Source organism: Prinia subflava, chromosome 3 (assembly GCF_021018805.1).
Source record: "Prinia subflava isolate CZ2003 ecotype Zambia chromosome 3, Cam_Psub_1.2, whole genome shotgun sequence".
NCBI classification, from domain to species: Eukaryota; Metazoa; Chordata; class Aves; order Passeriformes; family Cisticolidae; genus Prinia; species Prinia subflava.
In genome coordinates this window covers 14279825-14306607 of record NC_086249.1, presented here as the reverse complement: position 1 = coordinate 14306607, position 26783 = coordinate 14279825, and the positions used below count along the sequence as shown (strand labels likewise).

The 26783-nt window shown below is 41.6% G+C and overlaps 1 long non-coding RNA gene across 8 annotated transcripts in view; it reads right to left on the bottom strand.

Moving 5' to 3' along the window:
* Nucleotides 1-26783, bottom strand: part of LOC134548825 (uncharacterized) — an 81711-nt gene that overhangs the window by 19831 nt on the left and 35097 nt on the right. For 7 of the 8 annotated variants that reach the window (XR_010079923.1, XR_010079926.1, XR_010079928.1 and 4 more), the window contains 8 exons: nucleotides 25896-26093; nucleotides 24187-24322; nucleotides 21856-21974; nucleotides 16645-16794; nucleotides 13339-13434; nucleotides 10291-12563; nucleotides 8278-8388; nucleotides 4090-4237 (listed from right to left, as the gene is read on the bottom strand). This is a non-coding gene — a long non-coding RNA (uncharacterized LOC134548825). The remainder of the gene's footprint in view (nucleotides 1-4089; nucleotides 4238-8277; nucleotides 8389-10290; nucleotides 12564-13338; nucleotides 13435-16644; nucleotides 16795-21855; nucleotides 21975-24186; nucleotides 24323-25895; nucleotides 26094-26783) is intronic. The other variant, XR_010079924.1, reaches the window with a different exon arrangement.

Genomic DNA, 26783 nt, shown 5'->3' with positions numbered 1-26783 from the left:
TGTTGACAGTTCCATTGCATAACATTGAAAATGCTGTTCCTAGCTTTTCTGTAATCACTTTTGCCTTTAAACGTGTGATTTAGCTATAAATTATCACCCTGACCACAAGCACTTCCTCCATAAACTCACTGAAAAGCAAATTAACCTTTTCTCTCTGGAAGGAACTCTCTTATTAATATGCAAATCAATTCAGTCCTTTTTGCTTTGGTGACCCCAGCCTGTTTGCACTTCCCAAGCTGAATAGTGACTGTCCAGTTAGTCGCTTAAGCAGAATTCATTTTAAGAGCCAATTAAAGAACCCAACCCAATAATACAGTAAGTGATCTTCTGGAAAGCTTTTCATTACTCTGTGGTTTCTAATTGAAAAACAGAATGTCTAATCATTGCCCTGATTCTTCCATCCTGACCTTGGAGCAGCTCCACAGGTGGTGAACACCAGTGCAGTTTCACACACCAGCACAACTCAATAGCAGCCCATGGCACCCACACATTTTTCAGCTGGCTGCAGATCCAACACATTCCTGGGCATATCTCTGAGGTAATTTGTCCACTGGATGACTTTATCTTTATAAAATTTTCCTTTTAATGTTGTAAATATTATTTAGCACCTGTTCTGAAGTGGTATGCATAAAATCTTACTCGTAGAAACACGTGGGCTTGTTATTACCCAAGGAAAAAAACATTCAAAGAACAGAAGTCCACCAAGATCAAAGGAAGAAAGTCTGCAAGCAGTGAAGACAGAGCTGGAACAGAATCCAATTACTGGATGGATGTGGACACACAGGGCAATGGGAAAGGATACACAGGGTTTTCCTTTGTTCTCACTACCCTACAGTCACAGCAGATGCTAAGGAGTATTTTCTCCTCTGCTTGTCAGCCTATCATCTCTCTCACCAAAGCCCAAATAGGGTTAGTAGAAAGATATTTCTGTTTTCTATGCACTCTCCTTTTTTCCTAGACCCAGTGACACAGCTTTGGTTTTCCTATCCCCGCCATCATCGATGTATTCCTCTTTAGAAGGGAAGAAAGCAGAGCAAGATGCAGCCACATCCAGCCTCTCTAAAGAATGGGCTCTGAAAAGTTAATGCATTCAGACTTCTGATAGCAGCAGAATAATTAAATCTGCAGTAAAACACTGACTCATGTGGTACCTTAGCAAAATGTCAGATTTCATGGTGGCACAGCATCACTTCTGTCCCCAGGCTCTCAGGAGTGTTGTTTTAAACTCTTTGATGACTCAAAGGAGATGAAAAGCATATGTTTTGGGACACTTTCAGAAACATATAAAAGGCAGAAAGACAAAGAAGCAGAGATTCTGTGGCAAAGGCTGAAGGTTCCTGCAGTGAGAAATGCTGACGAGAGCTCTGTCACACAATTCCTGCCTACATGCAAGCTTAGGGACACGATCCAAACCCATACCCAAACTCCCTGGAGAAACCCACTGATTAGCATCCTAATTCTGGCCCTGCCAAAACACCTCTAGCAACTTTCTCACGTCTCTGTAGGTATATAAAGAATTGCTAGATTTCTCAAAGGCTTAAAACAAAGCTCCTGTCAGCTGGGGCCTAGAAACAAAACCTGCCTCCAAATGAGGAGTGATCCGTGGGTTTTTGGAGGGCATGTAGAGGATACAGAGGCAACAGGTTGTTTTCTTTTAGAAGTTGGCCAAAGGAGGAGGTGGGCCCCTTTTCATACAGCAGCCTTGTAGTGTGGGCAGGCACCCAACAGACAAGAAAATGGGAGCTGCTCCCAGGACTGCAGCAGTGTTTTCTATGCTTTGGAACAAGCCAACACTGGATAAACACCCTTGGAAATGAGGAACCTTCTCTTTCTTTTCTGGCCACTGTACCTTGGGCTAATTTAAGAGAAGTGCAGCACATTTGCTTTCTGTCTGTGACCCAGCAAATATTTAACTATTTCTCACCAAGGGAAACATGATGTTTCTTCCATTTCCCTGGGAATAATTGCCACATTGCAAACCCAGCAAAATCTCAAAGACTGCAAAAAATTAAAAGGGATTGTGACAGCTCTCCTGGTTCCTGGGCTATAATTGAAGACCCCAGTGCACACGTGGGCTCACACTGGCTGCCATCACAGGTTCTTGCTGCCAAGGACATGAAACCCTTGTAAGGAGAGTAGGGCACGCAGGTGGGTCTGGATCAATTTACTTCATGGTTGGGAAAAGGAGAGGGAATCTGAGTGCAGAATGGAAAGGTTAACAAAGAGGAGAGGGGCAAATTAAGGATGAATTTTCCTGCCATTGCACATCCACATGCTGCAGAATTTTAGGCACAAATGCTACTAAAAATATCCTTCTTATTAGAGTTCTCTCCTGAAAAAAAAAATCAGCCCATCAAAGCACTGCTCTGAAATCAATCTTTCCCTTTTTGCCAATGTGTACATTTGTGAAGGGGACACAAAATACTTTCCAGAAGTATAATGTTAGTATCTGTAAATAGATTGCTGACCTCTTTATCTTCTTGTTCTACCACTTGTCATGTGCCCCGGGCCAGTGTTGCTCTAACAGCTGTATTGAGTAGTACAAGCTGAGCTGGAGCTCTGAGATTTTTTTTTGTCTGTTCACTTGTTCAATGTGTGCTCTGCTTTTTCTAGCTGAACTCCCTGGATTAAGCAGTTAATACAGGTCAAAATTAGTCCTTCAGGGACAGGCCAGCCTGATTCTGCTACTTCTCTCACCTGCAGAGACAGTTTGTGGTGTTTGTCTCCTCTTGTAATTTTGTGATGTTGCTGAGTACTTCCCAGTAATTTCAAATACTGTTGGCTTTGCTAAAATCATCTGTCAATAAAGCTCCTTTTTAATAAGCTGCTGCTTCATTTCTAGCTTTTTTTTAATGCTGATTCAGATCTGCTTTATTAAGGAATGTTTACATATTGTCTTTGCTCTCATAAATAGAAATACCTCCTCAAAGCTTTCAAAGTACTTCACTGCCCTGCATAGTGTGGTAAAGAGGGTGAAATAGAATATATTATGAAATGTCATAGCCAATTCAAACCAGATGAGCAATTAGTGAACTAATAATAATGTTGCAGCACTATTTCCTCAGAAACCTCTAATTTTGACATCAATAGGCATCATACATTTCTCAGTGTGAAAGAACAACTTCATAGCTTTGGTCGGTCCTGATGACAGCAGTGCTTAGAAAACAAAATAAAGGCATCTATGACACTGTTAATGGAATGATTACAGCTGCAGATGAAAACGCACAGGAGAAGAAATGTTCCCTTAGCTAATTTGCTTTGTACTTTTACGGTGTCTCCTGTGGGAGAATGTGGAATTCCAGGCCTGGCTGCACAAACACAGAACGACTGCTAGCTCCACTCTGGTTGTGCTGGTCTCCCTAGGCTGCCTCTGCAGCCAGAGGAGAGGCAGGAGCCTCGTGTTGCCACTCAGAACTGCCCTGTCTCATTAGGCAGAGTTAGCTTTTGGGAATTAACCCTACTTGTTCTAGGTTGAAGTTATTACAGCTCATCCTCACCGTTTCAACTCCTGACAGCTGAAATTGGAAAACCTTGTTTTGCACTAACACCAACTCTTGCTCTGAACTTCCTTGTTTTCTTTTGAAATAAAGAGAAAGGGGACTTTGTCCAAGTTTAAAGGCAGTTTAGCTTTATGGCCCTCAGTACAGAATCCATCATTAAAATTAAGCATGTACTTAATTGTCTTCCTGAATACAGATGGATTTAAGCACATGGTTAAATGCCTTGCTCACTTGAGGCCCTAATGGACCATGCAAATTTAAAAGTTCACTTCTCATTGAGATAGATGGAGCAGATAATCATAAATTTATCAGTACAGAAGCTGTTACTCACTGCATATGTTGGCAGCATCTTGCTGTGTTGTTCTCTCCCTCTGCCTGGGACATCTAGAACTTGTTGAAGTAGAAAAGTAGTAACAGAATAAGAACTGTTTTTCTTCACTCAGAACACCAACACAGTATTTGATGGTCAGATATTTGTGCATCTGCCACAGAGAAAAGAAATATTTTTCAGTACTAAATCTCATAATTAAAAAAACATAGTGGAACTTCAGGGAAGCAAAGACCCCAAGGAAACAGAAGGGATACTTACGACTGAAAAATCCACCAGCTACTTCATGGCTTTGCACTCTTTCCTAGTAAATTTTTTTCAGCTGGATAAGGGTTGTTACAATGGTTAGCACTGAACAATGCCCAGCAATCCATTGACTGGCCAGCAAGCTGCTCCCTGAGAAGAAGCCCTGCAAAGACCAGAGAGATGCAGATTTGTGTCTGGGTTTTTTCTGTATTTGATGGGATTTTCTTGTGTTTTGTAAGGATTAAACTCATGTTTCCTCAGTAAGAAATCTGTAGTTTCTGGGATGAGTTGCCCTGTTTTGAAATAGACAAAGTATGGGCAATAGTCCAAAACCTTTCTGGAAGGAAGAGGAAACAGATCAAAACAATGTATTCATATAGATACCATGATTTCAAATGCCATTCTTCAGGAAATAAGAGTATGAATTTTCATTAAATCCACTTGGGGTTGAAATGTGCTGGATAATCCAGTGATGGACTGTGGGCATTTGCTTTTACACGTCTTAAAGTAAAGTGTACAGAGTAGTCTCACCAGTTGTTGCCTTTGCTCATACAAGGCTCAGCCCCTATCAGATTTTTTTCATTTCTTTATATGTTACAGCTTCTAAGTTGGTTTTGAGCCATATTGGATCATAGAATTAAAAATGCTGGAAGATAAAATAGCAAGAAACACTGTCTAGAAAGGAAATTCAGCACCTTGTATGATACGTCTCACCAAGCTATGCATGTTACATTATGTAACTGTTTTGTTATCTCTGTCATTTTACTGAAGATCACAAAGCAAAGTATTTATAAAGATTGTAGAATTATTTGGGGAGTGAAATTCATGTTTTGCAATGAAAACATAAGGTAAATCTGCTTCATGTCTCTAAGAAAAGTGAAAAGATATAATGTAAGAACATGCTGTCACTATATTGATTTGTAATACTCTATTACTGTGGCCATAAACTTTGCACTGAGGCTGAAGAGTGTCAGGACTTGCTCTGTCTGAACTTTTCTTGACCTGCCTGCACTCTTTTTTCAGTTGGTTTGGTTGTGACAGCAGTTTCTCCAACTCTTTAGGACTTGCTGGCTGATTTGCTTTGCTTCTGTTTATCCTTCTGTGGAGCCACCACGGTTTCACCAGTACTGGTAAATATGGGCCAGGCAAGATAAGAGAGACACAGAGCTCAGTGTGGAGGGGTAGAGACTTGGGATGATGAAATATGGAGCACAGACTTGACACCAAAGGGCCCACAGCTAAAGAAATGCAGACCTGGAGCTGCACTACTCTGCTTTTTAGGATAAGCAAGCAAACAACGAAATGGTATCTAGCACATGTAAATCCACCTTTAAAAATGGCTGTAACTCAGAGGTGCAGATCAGTGAAATAAAGCCTGGCGGTAAAAGCATGTTAGCAGACTTATAAAAGTGACCCCAAAAGAATCCAAGACAAAGAAAGAAGAAAACTTCGAAGTGAACATTGTATTCCACCTGGCAAAGGACTTTAGGTCCTGACAACTTGCAGGGAACACAGCCACCATGAGAAAGAACCCCCAACCCAAGGGGTAAGAGGAACACCAGAAGGATGAGCAAAACATCAGGAAAAGAGGTAGAAACTAAGTGCATGTGTAAAAATTTAACTGCATGATTGTTTTTATTACTGAACATTTTCTGCAGACTTATTCTTTCTCTTTCCATGACAATGATATGCGGAATAATAACAATTCTTGGATGAGACTCTCAGGATTCCAACTGTACTAATGATAAATTTTGACTTTATGTATAAGGTATGTTTCCTCTTTGCCCGTAAATGAGATTTTAACTACTTAAAGAAGAAATTCTGAAATCATACAGCTCTTCTAGCAGAAAGAAGTGTATGGAGATCCAGTGGTCAGAACTTCATGTAGTGAAATAATGAAATCATTTTAACTGCTGCCAGCAATAATAAATACATACTAAAACAAAAAGCAAACTGTGCAAAACAGGAAAATGGTCCTAATAGGGAAATGTTAAACAGGAATGTGCACACTGTAGGGGTTTGTTTTGGCTTTGTCCTTTTGCCAATGGCAAGCTTTAGGCAAGAGGGAAATAATATATTACTGTAGCCCACGAAAGCACCCTGCCCTCCCTTCTACAGTTGCTGGGGTGTTGTTGAGCACTGGCTGCCTGCTCTGCCAGGATCCCTGTTTGTGCCCCCACGAGCTCTCCAAAAGAGCTCTCTCTTTTTCACCGGAGAATGGAGCGGGATATCAGCTCCACGCTCCTTAATGCTCAAGCTAAGGAAAAAAAAAATGCTCCTTGCAGTCCTCACCAAAAGATCTTGGCTTTTCAGGGGCTCAGGAAGATGTATATGGAATAAATTTCTACTGCCAAAATGCATCTTATTATTTGGAGTGGTTTAGGCTACATTTGTACAACACAGCACATAACTGTTCTTTGGAGAGCTGCGGCGCGGTTTTATAAGAACATGGAAGGGAAGCAAAGAGGTCGTATTAATTTATGCTTTCATAATGTTGGGACTGTAAGGAAATATATTTTAAATAAGAATTGACATAGGAGACCTTCATGATAACAGCTTATATTGAAGGAAATCATTCTTATACAAAATATTTCTCGAGGCTCATAAAAGATAGCAATAACAAACACCATTATGCAGTATCCGGGAAATTCTATTTACTTAAAATGCTTTCTGCTTTTATTATTATTCAGGCTTGTTCCTTCAGTGGAAGTTCTGATTGAAGCTTGAGCAATGTGTATGATCTCATTACAAGAGGGCTGCATTAGAAAATCTGATAGTGATAATTCCAACAATGGCACCTCTCACTTACTATCTGTCACTTGGCTACAACAAGAGCCGTGCAAATTTCCTGCCATCAAATTCTGGCAGGTGGCTGGAAACCAATATAATATTTCACATGTACCCTGTTGCAGTCAGGGGGAAAAAACTGTGTGTTCAATATCCTGAGTGTGGCTGCTTTGGAGGACAGGCTGCCCCACAGGCTGTGTTGGGTCACAGGCAAGTTTCTGCTTTGCCTGGGAGGGTACAAAAGGCCACCAAGCAATACAGATACACATCAACAGGAATCTTTTCACTGTACACCTTCAAGTAAGTCACAGGCAGCTTTTAGGGCTGTCATCCATTGATTTCTAGCAACCAATTCCTTGTCTCCTCATCATCAGATTTCTACTGCATGCATGTGTCCAAGGCCAGAGAGGTTTTTGTCTTTGAAAGATGCAAGAGGCTAGGCAGTGTCACTTAGCCACATATCTGCTTGTAAGCACATATCTGCTTGCAGATTTTAGAGAGAGGAAGTGGGGAAGAGTTTCCTCTCCTTGTCCCTGTGCAGCCCTCCTAAAGGAATTCAACATAATTCTTTACCTGTCCTCTAATTTTGTGGGGTTTGCCACTACTGACAGCTGGTGGTGTAGGGTTACCTGCTCACAATACCTGCACCAGCAGAGCCTTGAAATAAAAAGCAAATGTTTCCCATTAATCTGAAGTTAATAATTTTGTAGCCTTTTAAATTAGGATTAATTAGGGGGAAAAATTCTGAACACATCATACACAATAAAGCAACATAGCAAGCTAAGCAGGAGAGATTCAGAACTTAAAATGTGAGGAATAAAATGTATTAAAATCTGGAAGACTAATATCCCTCTTGAGAAGGATGAGTCCTTTGTTCCAGGCTTTCTTTCAAATTTTTAGCAACTTTCAGTGTTTCTGTGTTTGAGATAAAGTGTCCCCTCCCCTGACTTCTCTTTGAAGCCCTCAAGGCCAATTTCTGCTATTTCTGAGGTTTGATGTACATCTGCCCTCCCCTGCAGTAGTGTCTTGCTCCCTTCAGAAATTTTCCAGTACCCACTCCTTCAGACTTTTCTCTGCATTTCTCTTCTCCCACCACTTGTCCTGCCCTTCCCTCCAGAGTAACTGAGTCTGGCTTGTTTGGATGTTCTGATGGAAGGTGTAGTTCCCCTTCCTATCTTAGTTCTAGTGTGTTCCTCTTCAAACCACAGCACAGGCACCAGCACCAGCCTTTGCCTCTGCTCTCCTCTTCACAGCCTTCCTGTCATGGTACCACAAGAAATAAATTCCATGTGCCACCTTGTAAGTTCCTGCTGAACTAAAGTCAGGTTACCAGCCTGGCCTGCTCTGTATGTGGCAACTCAGCACAAACCCCTGGCTGAAATGGGCACATTGTCTCCTCCCCTCTTCCTTTCTTACCTTTTTCTGGTTCCATAGTGTGGGGTTTTTCTGACCCATTTGTTGATAAATCTGGGTGGAAGCCTCATGCTGGCCCTTTTGAAGACATTTTCTGATAATCTGGTAGACAGGCTTGGTGAAATAGGAAATTTCCATCTTGAGAAGGCTACTTTTTCTTTTTTTTTTAATCTGAAAGACTAAAAGTATCAGAGCAAAGTTGCTAAAGAAAAGCTATTGCTTTCCCTTTGTTTATTAGTGCACATCTTGATGAAATTCTGTGACTAGTTAGCTGCCAAAAACATTTAACATTATGAATTAATAAACCCATGAATTTTGTATAAGCTGTTTTCTGGATTGCCTTTCTTGTTGCTGATTGCCATTTCTCTTAGCAGAATAAAGCCTCCTGCCTGGGGTTGTTGCTGACACCTCAAAGTAGCTCATTTATCCAGGCAGTAAAACAGATTTAATGAACCATGGGAAACACATGATTTTTCAGAAATGACCATAATGACAATGGTTCATGGATAATAACAGGCTATTTACCTGTGCCTGAGTTGCTTCAAATTTATTTTCTTCGGACAATTTCCTAACCCTGGCTACAGCAACAATATGATAGAGCTGTAGGTGTACAAGCAATTTGTTAATTAAAATTAATGCTGTGTTATTGAGCTGTTGCATTAAGCAGATAGGTCTCCTGAAGAAAGCACGATCAGCTAACCAAGCAAATCTCTGCGTCTGACCAGTTTAAGAGATGAAGGATTTCTCCCATAAACTGCCTACAGCCTTCCTGGTGGTTGTGAGCACTTACAATCAGCATATCCTTAGGATTATTGATTCCCCCCTGTAAAGTGTAAAGCTTCTTTCTGTTGATGTCCAGGTTATTGGACTGATGTGCTTACCAAAGGGAATAAGAAACCCCTTCACATTCTTATGTGAGCTGATCAGATTTACATCTCATCTGGTCGAGTATGATGGATTAGATGGGTGGGTGATTACTGGAGATGGAATCAACACCTTTATACATGACAAATTCTTCCTATCCTACAGAGTTACTCAGCTCTAGGACTGAAGAGAAATTAGAAGTTTGGTCTCACTTTTATCAAAATTTGATTTGCCACATAACACAGCAGCAGTTTCAGGGTTAAAATGCACACATGTGTAAGGAATATATATATACAAGTAATCAGGAAAAAACAGTAGGAAACAAAATCAATTCAGCAGAGGCAGTTAGATATCCTGGGTAGGTTTTATGTGAGATTTAGGCATTGAATCCAAAACCACAATTCACAAAACCTTCTTGTAACCTCTCCGGCATCCAAAAGGATAAAGATACTTGGATGTTCACCAGAAAGTTCCCTGGTGCTCCCACCTTGCATCTAATCCTGCCCAGAAGCGACAAAAAGCAATCTCTCTCCTGATATTCCCTTCTGGATGAGGATTGTCCTTGCTTTGAAGACTGTTTTGTAGTTTCATTTAACTGCCACAGATTCAGGACATGGACCTTGCTGGGCTGGAGGGCTGCGCTCCACTTTCTGTCCCTTCTCTTTGTCACCAAAATCAAACCCCTCTGTACTAAATAGGAATACGTTGTCCATCTATAGATGGCAGATTTAGGTACCTAAATCTTTGAGACTACTTGGGTGCCAAGATCCTTTGATCATCACAGACCTTGGAAGGCTCCAGTGTCACTGGCTTCCATGGGGCTGGCAGGATTTAACCTTGGGGATCATTTAAGTGCTTTACTAATTCCTCTCATAGATCTAATTATGGAGCTGAGCTTGGATTTATTTTATGTTAATATTTTTATGCAGCATAAACCCATGCATAATACAGCTTTCTCAGACAAGCTTGCATTTCAAAATAAACTCCAGCATCTACATGACAGAAGATGAATTTTAAGCATTTTTAGGAGACAATTTTGGCACTTGTGTAAAGAAAAAGAGAGGCAGAGAAAAGAGTTGCAGTGATAATTTCCAAGGAGCAGAGTAATCCTGATACTTTTTTCACATGCATCCCACACCTTCAAAAGGATACATTCCCCCTCTTCTGTGAGTGGGGAGTTTTGAGATGTGCAACATTTCCTGTGTAACAACATATCAGTTTCAGGTTGTGATGAGAAAAAAATTGCTTTCAAATATCACAAGTTCAAAAGTGCAGCTGAAATTTGAAAGTATTAGTTTCACATTCTACTTAAGGAAAACTGTGAAAAGAGAAGCAGAGAGGAGAGTGAGGATAAAATTCCAATAAAAATAAGATATCTATATCTAGCCAGACAGCTGGTATTATATATATCTATATAATACTGTGTGCATGACAAATATGGTAACAGAGCATTAAGACTGCATGGTTAGGCAGCCAAAAGTTTGGAAACAGCCTAGTTAAGGTTGCTTGCTGTGCTGTTCTTCTCCCTCACATTGTGAACACATTATGACTTTTTTTTTTTAACTCCAATACTTCTCTGCATAGTCTTTTTCAGATAGAATAAATATTTCTTTCATATAACCTCAGGAAACTTGAAATGTTGTTTATTCCTGTAAGCATTTGTGGATTTTCATTATCATAGTGGTGCAGAGAGTAACACAGATGCTTGGGCTGTTTTTAAGCCTTTTGTACATTCAGATGGCACAGAAGGGCCATAAACCAGACACCACCAACCCACCTCCCCACCCTCCTCCCGTATTTCCTTCTGTTATGTCTGATATAGATGCTTTTCTTCTGCCTCCCTCCTTCTGCCACTTTTGCAATAAGTAAAATGAAACACAGCAGTACAACTTTTCAAATGAGGGGAAAAAAGGCTGGTAAGACCCTGCCTCCATCATCACTCCTGTGTGTTAAAAAAGGTGCAAGGCAGCATCTCCTGCAAGCCTTCGTGTGGTTTGTCCTTGTCTAACTCAGACTGGGTGCAGACCTGGGGCAATCTAGGTCTAACTTTTGTTTTATAGCAGTCATGACCACGTTTATCTCTGTCATCCTCCTCCCAGAGACACAGGGTGTCCTCTGTTTGGAAGGACTACTGAGCCTGCAGAGAGCAGTTTTTCCCCACCTGACTTCTGAGGTGTCCTCAGCTCATTGCTGCCAGCTAACAGAGAAGCTCCCCAGCTCCTGTGCAGCTTGGAGTCAGCTCACCTACAATTTAATCTCCCTAATAAACACACAAACTTCAGCTGCTGCTCTCTGGATATGTTTCTTGGCACAGAATAGGATCTCTGAATTTGATTCCTTTCATTTTCACACTGGTGGCTTGTGTGTCTTCTAACCTCTCAATCTTGAACCAGAGCACAACACTGCAATTCTTGTACCCACAGGAAAGGGGACAAGCCTATTTTCTCCTAAAAAAAAGTCCCTGATATCAATGGTCTCACAACTGAGTTATGCTGATGCAAACCTGGACTATGAATTTTAATGACCATCTTGTTCTGAGGGTCCAAATATTTGCCAGAGCATCTGATGGAGAGAAGAAAATATTTGTGATAAGTGTAAAGATATCCAGTGCATTCATGTTCTACATTGTCAGACAGTGTAGAGGACAAGATCACAGCTGCCTGTTTATTCCTTTCCTTTCCAGGAAGGAGTGGGCAAACACCCAGCGTTGAATGTGGTTAATAACTTTACCACTTCCAGATGATTACCAACACCCACCTGGGTAGAGATCACTCTTGAAACTGAAGAACGTGAATGTTCTTTCATTCATTTTTGGATAAAATCTGCAAGGTGATTTTACATCACCCTTATCACCCATTTAAGCTAAGGTGGAACTATCTGAGAGGAGGAGTAGCTGCTTTCTACCAAGGCTTCTGACTGTGGGCAATGACCAGTGGAAGAGAAGGGAAAAACAAAGAGGGGGGCACAGGCTTGCAAAGCAAAGACATTTGTGTGCCTTTATGGTATCTGCTGAAGGCTTCTTATTCCTGTATTTATTTACTCAAAGCTGAGGCTTCAGCCTTACCCTGACTCTTACGTGCTCTCTGTAATGAGTGTGCAGGGGATTCAAACCCATTTTACTGCATGGCTGACTGTGAGGATGAAGCAGAAGGGGCAAAATATAAATGGCCAGCATGAGGTGGAAGCAACACATAAAATATTTTGTACCCTATATTTTCAGCCTCTATTTCATTTTGGAAGATAGCATAAGATTCTTACCTGAAGTGATGTTTTTAAAGCTTAGGGAACACAATGTGATTCTGTTATGCGACTTCATGATCTTTTATAAAGCTGTGCTTAGCTTAATAGATTTCTATTCTAAAGTTATGGCAGGACAAAAAGAAAATATAATGTGTTGGTTGAAAACTCAGAGCAAGATCAGCAAACTGTACAAAAGAAAGAAAAAAAATGTTTAACTGGGAAAGTCAGCAACTCTTCAGCAGCAATTTTATTATAAATAACTCAATTATATTGTATAATTCCCATGATTGCCAGGGACCTCATTGATTACTCACAATGGTACTGCATTAGGCTGTTGATAATTAGATGTTTATTTTAATAACTATTTTCTGTGTGGATGTACTAGTTTGCAGAAGCACTAGGTTAAGGATACTTCAGTTAAGTGACTCCAGAATGAATTTAACATAATAAGGAGGACAGATGGGCTTTCAACTCCACAGCAACAGTAAAGAAAACAAGACATCATTGCAGCACAGATCCTCTCACGCTGTTCTTTTTGCAAATAAAATTTACTGCCTTTCAGCACATTGGCTATTTCTGCTTAGGCTGGTTACATCATACAAAGAACTCAGAATCTTAATCAATAAAGGCTCAACACTGCTGAAACTTGTGTTAAGCAGCAGCTTAGCCTGGGAAGAGCAATTGTCCATGTTTCTTTGACATGTACTCTAATGAATGGAATTGCACTGGGAACAAGGTAATGGGTACCTTCAGCAATGGTTGCAGATCCTGCCCTGTAATTAGTGATGAAAATAATGGGGTTTGATTTTTACCAGAACTTGTATGAGAACCTAGATTCATTTGAAATAGAAATAGATTCATCTACTCTTGTTCCTAATCCCCATTTTGCAGGCAAACCTGGGTTCTCTTTACTGCTTCCCTAACACCACTTTGAGCACATTTCAATATGTGAGTTATTACCCTGTGTGGAAAGCTCTCCTGGGAATCCAGCTGCAAGTCCATTTCTATGCTCCAAGTCATTATCACTCTGGCATGATCCAAAGGCATTCACAATATCTACAAACAATCAGGGAAGAACTCAAGATGCAGTCTCAGCAATTGGAATTTAAAAATCCATTTCAAACACAGAGATACTGTAATCTGTACAAAATTATTAGATTTCACACAACTACTGAGCTATTTTGACAATTTAGTCCTCAAAAATCTGTACCAATAACTATATTGCAAAATACAGAGGCATCGGCACAGCGTGATGCGAGTCTCTGAGCTCAAGTTAATTTCAACAATAAAATGACCTAGAAAGAATTTATTTTTGTTTCTTATGTGGCTGAGGGGTTTGAGCTGCACTCTGCAGACAGGAGAGGCCTGGAGAACATTTCATTTGATGCTTCTTTTTGTCATTTCTGTTAAACCTCCATTTACCCTCATTAATCTCACAGCAGACTCTGCCCAGCACCTTCTTGTGTAAGCACGACTTCCCTGTTGGGAAGCCTGAACAGATGCTTGGTAAAACTTCCAAGATTTGGGCCAGCACATCATATGTTATGTGTGAAAATGTCTCTGGGCAGGTTTCAGAGGTGTAGCTGCAGCCACACGCTCCCACTGAGGGTGTGCCAAAGCCTTTTGGAGAGAGTGCCCAGTCTCCTGCAATCCCTGCTGGATCTGCTCTGGGCCTTGAGGAAACTCCAGACTTTCCCTGCCCAGCACTTGAAGCTCCAACAGCAGAATGGTTGGAGCTCCATGGACCTTCTTTCTGTTTGATGCACTGGTGTGTGGGTGTACCCAAAGAGAAGCTCTGAAAGGATTGTCCCAAGAGTCTCATTCAATATTAATCAGTCTTACCCACCACAGCTCCCTTTTAGACAATACAACTCCATCCCTACCCTGTAGAGACCTGTTTACAATCCAGAGGTAATATGAATTCCTGGCAGCAAGATTAAACAAAATCATTGAAACATATGCAAGGAAAATGTTGGGCAGGACTGAAGGAAGGCCTTTTGAAGAAAAATGTGGTGTGTGTACCTGCACATGTATGGTTTTGGTTGTATAGAGCAGGAAATTAGAGGAGATGCTGCTTTTATAAATTCTTGTGTCTGACAAATAAAGCAATTGCCACATTTATGCCTCTTCTTTTCATGGAAAAGGGGTTATAAGAATTCTCTCCAGATTGTTACAATCTGTCATGAGTTCACATTAAAAAATTACACCTAACATACAAAGGAGGTATTTTGGTGGATCTTGGTCACCTTGAACCCACTTATCCATAATTCTTTTCAAATACAATCTGCAGTAGAAGGAAAAGTAATCATCTTTTATCCACAAAAGGTAAAAAAAAAAATCAACCACAAGTTTATGACAGTTCATCTTCTTATACAAAGGGGCTAAACTGTACAAGGACCAATTCAGGTTCATGATCAAGGCTGGATTTTCAGTCAGTTTTTTACTTCAAATCTTGAACTTTAAGAGGCTCCCTGGAGACTCCATCTTAACATGCATTGTAGAACATTAAATATATATATGTATATATAAAATGCTTAGTTTTAATAACTTTAACTAAAACTAATTGTCTACTTCTAAAATGTTCCCTTCCTTTTATATTAGATAAAAGCATTAAGTCTTTTTGCTACATAATTCCTTTTAATCTCATCTGGTTTTTACTGTTTAAGATTAGGAATCCTATGGGGAGACTGGAAATCTTCTCTGCTTTAATCCATACACAGATTTGTCTTTTGCCATACTCAAATCTCTCTCTCATTTGCCAGAAAACATCATAGTGACAATTTTCAGGCAAAAGCTCTACATGAAAAACATGGCTGGTTTTCAGTCAAGTGTAAAGGCCAAGACACTGCTTGTATTATTTATTAAAAACATATTTTTTAAAAAAATGGGTGAAACCAAATAAAATTAACAAAAGCAGAAGCACCTGAAGAAAAGAAAATTCATCACTATTTTGCTTAATTCCACATTTAATTTGGTGCCTAACTCTTTTATCGTGTTTCTAAACAATTTAAGATGGTTAGATAATTCTCCAATATCTGCCTTCACTTTTTGCAGCTGTAGATGCCTTAACAGTGAAATGAGGACCACAACACTTCCCTGCTTCACCAACCAGTCCAATTATTAATCACTAAGGGACAGAAAAAGACCCTCTTTTCAGTATAATGGGCATAAAGTTCCCTGAGATTCCCTGAAATTCCTCTTCACCTGAATAAGACATCTGGTTCCTTGAATGTTTTCATCAACCTTTCTATTCTTTCCACATTTTTATGATCTCCACAGCCAGAATTTTAACAAATACTTGAACACAGAAAATTCATTCTCCATGGTGAAAAATATGCAAAAAAAAAAAAAGGTGAATTAAATCATTAAATCTATACTTGCTTCCCATCCTGCTTTTTGTACCCTGCAAAATGAAATGGCTCTTGAAAAGTAGGAAAAGAAGCTGCTTAGTGTTCACACAGTATCAGAAAGCTAAAAGCAAATTTGCCCTTGAAGAAAAGAATGGAAAAGAGAAAGATACTGGAAGAGATTTAGGCAGCTGAGTCCAAGTTTTCTTTTAACTTTCAAGTTTGTCTGAAGCAGAGTTTGACTCTCAGTGCTGCTGACACTGCATAAAGCGAACCCACCAGTGAGGTTTAGATGAAACCCGTGTAAACAGCAGCAGATTTCATGCTGTTCTAATACAGACCCCTGTGAAAGCACAACTGCTCAGAAAAATATGTAATATACTTCGAGTGTGTGGACCTACAAACCTCAAGAGGCACCACTGCAGTGGTTCTGGCCGAATGACTTCTAATTTGACACTGAAGAGGCAACCTACCAAGTAATAACTGTGAAAACTGCACAGGGACAATAATTCAGCTACCAGAGCTGTGTTTTAAGCACAAGGAGTTCTTGCTATATATTAGTGCTAGCCTCAACACAAAGCTTACCTTGCTGTCAGATTACCCCTCTGTGTTTTAATGGGTGATCCAAACCAAAAAAAACCCAGATCACAGAACCTGCTGCAGAGCACACACAGACTTGTTTACTTGCCGTGTTGCACATGTTGGTAGAAAAAACAGATGTATTTGCAGTGGAAGAAATAACATGAGAAATAGAATAATTCTCCATCTGAGACAGCTGGCAAACTACCCAGGGTTTCACTGGACAGGGCTGGAAGTCTCACCTCAGCCAAGAATCATTACTGAAGCCCTGTTCCATCACAACCACAAACCTTTCTTTTCTTATAGTACTGCTACACTCAAAGAACTTCCTGGGCAGTACCTGGTCAGCAGAACAGCTTGATGATAAGTGCAAGTATTGTGTCCATTTCCCGGAGGCACAATGGAGTTCAGCAGTACCAATCCAGGCCTGAGCAGGAGTTAAAAATCAGGAGTTCTGGCCCGGCAGTAGTTTTTTCTAGTCCTCCTGAATCTAAAAGTAAACATTAAGGAGAATAGTAATTTATTGATGCTTCTCTGCACTACTGTTCAGAAGATGCATGACTAATTCCCAACCCTGTGCTCTGCAGAGACCATTAGCACTTAAACCAGAATGTCTCATCACTCCAGTAATGACATCTCCAGGGATCTCCAGTGCAGGGCAGGTGGGCTACAAAATCTGAGGGAGTGACTGATGCTGTCTGTCGTGGTGCCAACGCTGACTCCCCAGAATAGCAGCACAAGAAGCTGCTGCAGCGTGGTGTTATTGAACCCTGAAATCCATGTTTATGAAAGAGAATGTGAGTTTCATTAATCACCTAGACCACTCTGGCTTTGAGAGATCCTTTGCTAAAAAGTGAAGCACGGGTGTGACAAATTAAGATGCGGAAAATAAAATAAAACCGTATGCTCCACATAGAGAAAGCACAAGACATTAAGCACAGAACCACACCACAGGGACACGGCAAAACCCCCAGACCCTTCTCTACATGAGCGGTTTGCTATCCGGGCATCAGGACTGCGGGGCGCTGTCCCTTTTTCGGCACGGCGCTCCGCAATGTGGGTCAGCCGAGCGGCACTGCCGGCGCCCGCCGCTCCGAGGAGCCACAGGGCAGCAAAACCACCGCCAAAGCGGGGAAAATCCACCGCGCAGCCAAGGCCACCCCGCTCTAACACAGCCTCCGGGAGCGCCAGCAAACTTCGGAAAAGCTCAGCGCCTTTCGGAAGTCAGGCAAGGGCGTGTTTAGCTCAGTAAGGGAAAGCCTGACCTGTCCCGAACTCAGGTGGGAAAGCATTCCGGGGTTTAAAAGCCTGTGCGAAACATCAGCGAACTGCTGGGGAGCTGCGGGGCGAGCATCCTTCAGCGGCCGGGGAGCGGCGGGACAGCGGTGCCCATCCCCGGTTCCAAACCCCAGTGCCTATCCCCGGTACCAAACCCCAGTGCCTATCCCCGGTGCCCATCCCCGGTGCCCACCCCCTGCAGCAGCTGCGGGTGCAGAAACTCCCGTGGGATGTTTGTGCTCCTGCCTCTCACAGCTGCGGGCTGAGGAGGCCGCCAGGGCCAGCTGACCGAGCTAGCATTCCAAATAATGGGATGATGGGATGAGCGGAGCAGGGACCAGCTCTGCCTGCTCATGCCGGCACTGCTGTGGGGCCACCCGGATCAGGCAGCCAGGGTGTTCTGTACAAGAATAAAAACATCTACCTGTGTGTACACCTCCCTAAACCACGGCAGCACTGTCAGCCCTCTCCTCAAGGAAATGACGGGATGGGACCAACCCCTTCCCGTATCAAATCCCTGTTGTATCAAAATGCATGTGGTGCCTGTGGATCTCTTAGAAGCACAGCCTTTTTCCTGAGGAAGTTGCGTCCAGCTCCTACCAGACCTTGCAGCTTTCCCCAGAGGTCTGAGATGCTGGGCTGTGTGGAGGCTGTGCCACAGCCCTGGTCCTCCCAGACGTGTCAGGTCTCTGCTGAGGCCAGGCAGGCACTGAGGTGCTCGGGGATTCTGTGGCTGTGCCGTGGAGCTCTGCTGGCCGAAGCTTCCAGGCTGTGTTTGCTGGATGAGCTGAGAGCGAGCTCAGTGTGTGATCCATCCCTGGAACATCATCTTTTCTGTTTGTGCACAGAACAAGGCTTTGGCACATAACTACATGCTTCTGTCTGGGAAATCCCTTGCAGATATAGATGTGTGGAAAGCAGAGAGAGCAAGCAGTACAGCAGATGTAGCGGGGAAAACAAAGCTTTGAAGGCAGTTTGCCCCAGAGGGATGACTCAAGTGCGATGAGTTCCTCATGTTTTCACAAATACTGTGCATAAAGACACAAACTTGGGCATTGGAGTGCAAGCCCCTCTCCCACAGACACCTGCATGTCTTCAACACCATGTACGTTCTATTCTAAGTAACAGTAACACCTTGCTTTTGAGGCAGAATTGCAAATAAAATCTCTTGTAAAATCAGCCAGCACTTGCAGACAGCTTCAACCCCCTGCAATCAATACTTTATGGGTAAGTTGATGCATGCACTCTGAAGAAAATGAAACTAAATGTACCATGTCAGTTTACATAATCCAAGAGCCGATAGCATTCATTTTCTGAGCCACCAAAACAAAGATCTAAAATACGGACATTTGGAGACTGGAGTTTAATCTCTGCATGTTTTACATACTTTTTTTTTCCCCAAAAAGGTCTCAAAACCTTTTTAAGGGTAGAGAAAAAAGCTTAAAGTGTCAGAGTGTTTTAGACATAGGCTGGGAAAATTATGTGAGTTGGGAAAAATGCTGCATAAACACCCCTCTTTCTGTGTCATGCTGGCTGCCTGACATATTAGATAAGTCAGAGAAAGGCACAAGCTTTCAGGATCCATCATCTGAATTTGCCTCAGGACTTCAGTTTTCAACTTCATTTAGGTTCCTGTAGCACCCAGAAAGAACAGGAGGGGAATCCTCCTGGGATTGTGGACAACCAGAGCCAAGCCTAGGCTGGAAAAGCATGGTCTCACAGTACCCTGCTCTCCTTGCCTCTGTGCACTGTGGCTACTGCTTGCAAGTGTAAAATGTTTTGATGAGGAGAGCTCTTCAGGAGCCCTTGTTTAAGCACCATGGTTTCCACAGGCAGGTGATGGCTTCCATGAATGCTGTCAGCTTCAGGCACTCATTATTCATCTGAACATGCACACAGGACTCTTCTGCGTACGGCTGGATGCATAAAAAATTGATGGCTGGGTTGGAAACTTGTGTATTAAAGATGGAAATGTTCCTTGTTCATGTTTGTTGTCTGTTGTTTGAAATAAGTTTCTCTCCAGGGTCAGTTTCTTCCCATGGAATGATTTCAGAGAGTTACTCTGATAATGATTTTTCAGATGTATGTATGCAACAGAGATCATTGGCAGCTACATGAAAAATAATTTTTAAGAAGGTATTTCCAATTAATTGTAACAAATATCACAGCAAATGTCATATGGATAGTTTTTTAAAAAGTATGAGACTCAACAATTTCATTATTTTCAAGGAAACAAAACCACAACAAAGCAAACCATATGAGAGAAGATTCCAGAAAAGAAGAAATATGGTGTCTTTTATGTAGACACTCATTCCTTTGTTGGAATATTTACATATATACCTTTACATTTGCAGATTTTTACATTTACTCTTTGCATTCCTGCACAGCTCTGCCAATTGCCATGATTTTACAAGACAAAATGAAAAGTGTAAAAGATAAGGATAAAGCAAACACCACAAAATCCCTTGGCTTGAACACCGATACAACTGATTATTATTTTAATCTAGTGCTTCTTGAGCAATATTTACTTACTATTTAGTATTTTTTATTTAATATTTCCTTTCATTTAACCAGGTGAGCTCTCAAGAGAATGGATGCTGACTAGTCTCTTTCTAACCCTGGGCATCAGCCAGGTTATCCTAAAGCTCCTAAATGTTCTGCAGCGTGCTGTTAGAAACCACTCCCTGTTAAGTGCACACCCAGGAGATGGATGTCACTATTTGGGGACCTTGTGGCAAGGGCAGAGGACCTGCCAGGAAAGCAAAGCCAGAATCTGCAGGGAAGGCTCACCTTTCAGTGGGACCAGGGTCTGAGGAGGAGGGAAGTGTTTCAGTGTAAATGGAAATACCAAAACTGACAAGGAAAAGTCAAAACAGAGCCCTCCAAAGTAATCAGCATAGCGCCAATGATTCAATAACAGAATCTGCTGCTGGGTGATAATACATGCTCTGTCTCTCCTGTTTTCATCTCCCCTGTCAGCTTGGCCCTCTAAGTTATTCCTGTACAGAGTAGTACTACTCTGTCTCCTTACTTTAGTCTTCATTCTTGAATTTTCATCACAGTGTCTCCCTAGAGCCTTTTCCTCATCCTGGGCTACTAATCTGTGGGCTGATAAACCCAGGAGACAAAGTTTTTTGTGCAGTAAGCTACATTTTGGGGGTTTCTGTTCTTGCTGTCTGTTCTGCCTGTCTCACTGATCTCCTCTGAAACACAAGGGGCAGAGGACAGTAAAGAAGCACAGAGAGAGAGAGAAGTGTAAGTGAAGTTATTGCCCAGTGCAGAAGAAGGCTCAAGTTACAACACCTTTAGATGGAAAAACTATCAGAAGTAAGGTTTTAGAAGACGAAATGTCTTCCCTGCTGACAGCACTGTAAGGAGTAGCTGCAGGGCAGAATTTTAAAAACAGAGGTTGTCTTGACCTCTCCAGCCTTGCGTGGTGTTCAGCATGATAGATCAGGGGAAAAAAATATTATAGCGGGTCAGACACAAAGACACATCACCTTGCAGCAGAGATGCAACAGCACCCCTGATTTTTCCGTGGCTCTGGATGACAGGAACTAGGATACTGCATTCAATATGACTACGAGAAAGGTTTGGAAAGAGAGAGTTCAGGAAAGAGCAACAAAATAATTAAGGGACTGGAGGGATTTACCTATGAGGAAGATTAAAAGAACTAAATAAATATGTCTAGTTTGGCTAACTGATAACTAAGCAGAGGCATTCCAACCATCTACAAATATTTGACTGACATACACACCAGGGAAGGGAAGTAGAGGAATTACTGAGCAGGAAAAAAGCAGGTATACTTGGGGGTGAAATTAAGAAATAGAAAGCTGAGGAATTTAAGGCAAATCCTCCTGGCAATGAGTTCTAATAGTCTGCAGAAAATATACCAGCATATGTGCAACAGGGAACAGTGTTGCATTGATAAGGAGGGGGACTTAAGTGACTTGCTGGGCCTTTCCAATCTCAAATATTTATGATTTTATAATTAAGCATTATTAAATTTAATGGCATGTGCCATTTTTTTTCCAGCAAGTTCTGACTGTTGCCTCAGGTCATAAGTGTGCAATTATTTCCTAACTAAAGGTCTTACATTTTGACTCATGAATCCTTATGAAATTAACTGGGTTGGTCTCTCTTTTTTTTTTTTTTTTTTTAACTTAAATTGAATTTCTATTAATCCATTCTCTCTTATTTCCAACTAGCAGCTATCTCCCCCTGCTCACAACTCATAATTCCCTCCTAATGCAAGGCAAGCCTGGACACTTACAGCTTCATGGCTCGGTGCCTGAACCTGCTCAGCCTTAGGTTGAATGCCTGATGTGTTCAAAGGAGCTGCTGTTCCCAAGCCCAGATGAGCACAGGGGCTTTTCTTCCTCTGAGGATGAACTGCGTGCAACAAAGAGGAAAAAAAAAAGTTACATGATGTTTTCAGCTGAGAGCTGTTTACAGAGCTTTGAAAGCTGATCACGGCCATCTGAGAAGCTCCATGTCACGGCTCAGCCCGGTGCCACAGCGCCCCTCAGCAAATGAAAACAGGTGTTTATGTGCTATTGCCCAAGCTCCTGGCCAGCGTCACGCCTGGTGGGTAGCAAGTTTCCTCTAGTTCTCTTTGGCAAACTCCTTGGTTTTGATGCATATGCTTGCTTGTGCCAAGGTTTACTCCAAAACATCCTCTGAAATGGGTACAAGCCTAGGGAGGGATCAGAAGGCTGTGGTCTCATGTGAGCAGTCATTTTGGGGATCAGAGTGGTTTGTGCTGCCCGAGGTAGTTGCAGCTTTTGCTGCTATTTTACCATTGGCTGTGTTACATGCACAGTCCCTCAGGAGAGTCCATACTGTCTAATTCTTTGTGAATTATTATCTAAACATATCTTTTGTCCAGGTAAGAGTGCTGCTCACCTCCCACTGTGAAAGGCAATCTGTGATGCCTATCGCTTTTGTGATACTTTCTTTTGGTTTCCCCCTGTAGTGCAGCTGCAGACTACTGCATCATCAATACCTGACACTCTCTCCTTTCTTTCTTGACTACTTGCTTAAAACTCCTTTCTATTGTGTGTGCTGGACTCTACCCTCAGCCAAGGCAGTAAATGACAGCCGAGTTTCATCTGGCACCGGGACGAGGTGACAGCAGCGCCTGCAAACGCTCCGGTGTGGCACAGGCTGCCTCCTGAGGGAGAGATGGATCTGCCCCAGTGCCCTCTGTGCTCCCTGCCACGGGAGAGCCTCTGATCCTGCCTGCCAGCTCGAGTGAGAGCTGATCTCTCACTGAGGCGATCAGAGGATGTGAGAGCCTGGCTATTTCATCCCAGAGCGAGTAAACCCGCAGTGAGAGATGCTGGGTGCTGGCATTACAATATTCTGAGTGCTAATTACCAGAAATCTAGCTTCCAAACCCTTATCACTTTTAAGATAACACTGCAGCAATCAGGCTCAAGTGGGATAATTAAACAAAGCACTGTCTCCTCTCCTCTCCTCCTCTCCAGTCACTCTGCAGCCCTGTCTGTCATTTCCCAGCACGGAATGGCTGAGATGCGGGTGGCTGATAGGAAAGCTCCATTTTTGGATTTTGGACTAAGAATTTTGCACTAGGAAAGCTCCATTTTGGACTACAAAATTGCTGTGTGCATTTTACAGGAGATGTAGCTTCAGCATAGCTTCCTCACTTGGAAAGAGCTACAGGGAGCCCTGGCTGCTCCTGTGGATGGTTTATCACTGAGCTGAGTCCAGCCAGAAGTAGGTAAAAAAGATGTAGGCAAAGAAAGGGAAGAAAGAATGAGAATATTTACCCCTTTTCCCAAAGCAAGAACAGGCAAAAATCTCGCTCTCTTTTTGAAACCCACAGATTGTGAATCCAGTTTTGGCAGTCATGATAAATGTCCTGAAGCATCTAAATACTTGGGGTATAAAAACAGGATTACTGCCTGTCAGAACTTGTCTATCTTTTGAATATTCTGCCCAAAGCAGCAAAAAATTGAGTAATAACCTAGTACTGACAGCTCTTCATTCAGGTACAGCAACTTCAGCAATTGTGTTGCTAAAACAACTTTAAGTGTTGCAGTTTTGGTCTTAAACCAGGGAGAGGATTTGTTCTTTCACATCTGACCAGCAAATAAAAGTGTCCTTCTCCAGATCTGGTCTTTGCAGGAACATTCATTATGTACAGCTTATCTATATCATCTATATCTATATCTATATCTAAATAACTTTCCCATTTGGGAAAGTCTTTTAGAGTATGTGATACAGTGAATACCAGTTTAACCTATGTATTGCTAGGTAAGTGGGAAAAATCTTCTGTTTTTAGGTTAAAAATCTAAAGCTAGGCTTGTGGCTTCTAAATACACATTCTTCAGGACCTTGTATGGAGTTTTAGTTTGTGTGCATTTTTACATTCAATAGCTAGGGGTTTTTTTAACTTCCCTAACAGTTTTCATTGTTACAAAATGCTTTCTACTAGACAGTCTACATTTTCACCCTTATTTCAGGCCATTTTTGTTTCTTGCACATGTCCAGCCCTGGGGAAAACAAAACTCCCAAGTTACATATTTTTGCATCATTCTGCTTATCACTCACAGAAAATAAAGAGGAAAAAAACACTCACCATCTTCCTTGTATTTTTTTCAGGCTGTTTGCTGAATTTTTTCAATTCAGTGAGATTATTCTGAACTTCTCTGTGGTGGCTATTGTTGTTTGTCTCTTTGGTTTGTTGATTATTTCCATAGCTCTCAGCATAGACACTGTTCAGAAAAAACAAACAGACCTCAACCCAAACCCCACATATGAAACAAAGAACATTTTTTCTCAGGCTTCTGAACTGTAAGTCAGGCACTCTGCATAGTTACTTTACAGATGTAGAGGTAGTTTGTATATTTGTTCCCACTCAGAGTTTCTGTTGAGCAGGAAACAAAATGCATACTTCTGAGGATGCACAAAAGGAAATAATAGCTCTACTTATGCATAGGAAATAATTATTACCTTTGGGTAGAATAAGAGTGTTACAGTCCAGAATTGATGTGGTTTACATGTTATCTAAAAGAATGATGTGAAATCTTTCCTCACTGCACATTTTTAGTGAAGATGAGATATAAATGCACCACTGAAGCAGTCGGATTCAGGACATTTGCACATTCTGTGACTCCTGGCAGACTCCTGGCTCACTTCTCTGAGGGTAATTTCACTGTGACAGCCATGAGATAGAATCTATAGATTGTTCTGCAAAATGTAACTTTCCATTAGGAGCTGGGGGGACAATTCTCTAGCAATCAGAACTCTTTGATAAACATTTCTTTTTGCCTTTTTCACTTGGACAAGACTCTGCTACAGTGCTTGGAACACCTGCCAGATCCAATCTAGCTGCATTGCTTGTGGCTACTGGAAATCCATCCAGTGGCAGTCTCCAGCAGTGATAACAGTGGTCAGAGAAGCATCACCATTCCCTAGTGTCCTGTTTCTATATCCCATCCCAGAGAAAAGGTATTGTCTCCTGACTGCCCAGGCCTGGGAAGGGGCTGGCCAAGGACAAGGGGACACCTTTGTTTGGTGTTTTGTATGACTTCCTTGTTAATCTCCAGGTTTACCATGACAGCAATATTTTTTTTTACTTTTTATTTTTGTGGAGTTTCAAACTCCATAAATTCTATTCTTCCCATGCTGTTGCCTTTTTGCAGAGCAGATAATTTTCATTCCAAGAATGGTGTACAGAGCAGCCCACCAGCTAACACAAGAGGCAGCCATCTGACAAAGGACTGGGGAAGGACTTGGGCTTTCTGTTCTAATAACCACAAGTGCCAGTAACAGGACGGGACAAGAGGCTGAAAGAAAAATAAATTAATTAGCAAGGACATTATTTATGCACTGGGAATTCCTAGTGTATGTGGTGTCTGCTCTAATAACTTGTGGACAAATCACCCCCCTCTGCTGTAACACCTTAGGGAGAGGGCCAGCAGAGGAAGACAAATGGAAGTTCCCATCTAAAGGGAAAAGGATAAGAAGCAGCTGGAAAATCTGCAGGGAAGTGCCCTGCATATGCATAGAGAGCAGAGGGATCCATATGGACACCTGCCCCTCTCCACAGCTCCTCTTGCTCCTGGCTAGACATGTTCCAGAGTGATCTGTACTTAATACCAACAGGATGTGGCCCATGGGGATCTGAGCATTCTGAGCTTGCTGTTCCCAGGGGGGTGAAACAGAGGTGAGCACAGAGCTTTTAGGAGAAAAGGAAAAAGGAAAGAAAGAAAAAAAAAAAAAAAGAAAGAAAAACTTTTCACAACATTATTTTAAAAACAAACAGAACCATATAATTTGTCTTACATTGTAATTACTTCTCTATTTGAGATGTTCACTATTTTCTGCCATTGTAATTTCACATGCTGGATAATTAGTATCCTCTGCACAGGAACAACAGGAATGGCTGGGCAGCAGGAGAACTCTCTGGATGCTGCTACAATAAAATATTGTCTCTTTTCTTCTCCGTGCATGACTCAAATCCAGGTGTGCAGAGGAGTAAAACTGAAAGGCCAGAATATTAAGTTAAAAACCAAAGAAAGATAGTTTGTTGAACAGTCCAGCAGAGCAAAGAAAAGCCATACTGTATAAAATTGATATGAACGTGAACATCGGTTCAAGAACAGATATGAGCGTGAGCATGAAATTGGTGTTTTGAAACAATCCCCTGCAGATGACCCTTAGAATACAGCCATTGACTCCATGTGGAGGTAAAAGTCTGCCTCTTTCTTTCTGAGGGATCAGACACAGTACCTGAAATAACAAATCTGTGCAGAGTCTTGCCTGAAACACCGATTTTTAAACACTGTCTAATGACTCAGTGAAAGGATATCGCAGCTGTATCCAAATTCCATTTCAGTTCTATGGAAGCAGAGTATGATGTGCTAGGAAACAAATATTCAATTTCTCTTCTAAAATGAATCAATTGATCAATAATTATATCATAGGATTTTGAAACTCTGAAGTGAATATGTTCATTTTGAATTAGTGGTGACTTCTTTAAAGCATTGGTTTAAATGTCCTTTGTATCAGGCTTTAAATGATCTCACAAAACTCTAGACTAAAAGCTATTACACATATTCTTTGAAATCATTGTTAAGTTTTAGTTTTAAATGAGATAAGGAATTTAGGTTTATATGGTGTGCAATTGTTTCCCTTTGTTACAGGATTTGTATAACTCTATCAAATGTGAAC